Raw genomic sequence first — 1,302 nt, forward strand, 5'->3', positions numbered from 1 at the left:
TATATTGTGCTCGTGTCCCTTTCTCTCTCTCTCTTTCTCTCCTTCTCTCTCTCTCTTTCTCTCCCTTTCTCTGGCAAGCATCCATTCCAGCTGGGCCAAAGGAAGCAGTTTTCAGTGAGAGGGAAGTATTTTAGTTTACAAAAATTTGAAACCACAAATTATCTTCCCAAACTTACAACTGCAGTCCATGATAATACATGAGGCACCCCAAGCGTCAATTCATTCTGAAGTCCTATGTGAAGAAGAGTGTCACGTGGTTCAAGTCCTTTGCATTCCAGCTGCACATTGCTATTCTATCTGGAGTGGTGTTTCATTCTTACAGTCATAACCATCTGTTACTCCCCTATGATCCTGCTCAGTCTTCCTTTTAATTGTCTTGGGAAAAATCACTAGGAGTCAGGGAGAACTGTGAGTCCAAGAAGGGCATGAGACTTAATTTGATGCTATGAGCTTATGTACTTTGTCTTCTCTTGTATCTTACAATCATGGCAGTAGATGAATTAGAAGACTATGTAATATTTAGAAAAATAATGTTAACCTGCTGATAAGGTTTAAATTGGGTTTTGAACATACACTTTGGCATGTGGGTTGATCATGTTTCAGATTTTTTTTTTTTTTTCTCTTAGGGAATCTAGAATGTAGTGTAAAGACATATCCTGTCTCAACTGATACACTCAATCCATTGGCTCTGAAACTGTTCCATATCCTGGTAGGAGGAACTCCTACTGGACCTTATCTCAGATCTCCCTCATCACCTGTAGATTCTGCCACAAGGAGACCCCACACAGGGAGGAAGAGAGGTCCTGGGACCATTACAGGCCTTCACTGCATCCCTTCCTTCCACTCAGGGCCGTTCAACATTTTATCACTGTAATACCAAATCTTATTAGTTTACAGTATGAAATCTATTCTTAAAAGTAGATATTTAAATAAGCATTTTTAAAATTGATTTTAAATTATTTTAAATATATTTTTTAGCTTTTAATCCAAGTATCCTGGGTTCATCTCATTATTTAATCTGCTATTGGTAATGTCTTCAATTCTGCATAATATCAAGAATCAAATTACATGATCTATACACGCCTAACTTACAGAGTGCAGTCCATAAATTTAACTTTATTACCAATTAATTACTATTAATGCTATTATTACTTTTAGTATTTTAAGAATACTATACAAGATTAAAACTTTAGAGATTATAAATTTTTTAACAGCAATATTTCCATTATAACTTTAAAATAATTTTATAAAGAAAACAAAGATTATGTGATTCCCATTACATTGATGAAGAAATTGAGCTTT

Source organism: Lipotes vexillifer, unplaced genomic scaffold (assembly GCF_000442215.2).
Source record: "Lipotes vexillifer unplaced genomic scaffold, Lipotes_vexillifer_v1.1 scaffold1213, whole genome shotgun sequence".
Lineage (NCBI taxonomy): Eukaryota > Metazoa > Chordata > Mammalia > Artiodactyla > Lipotidae > Lipotes > Lipotes vexillifer.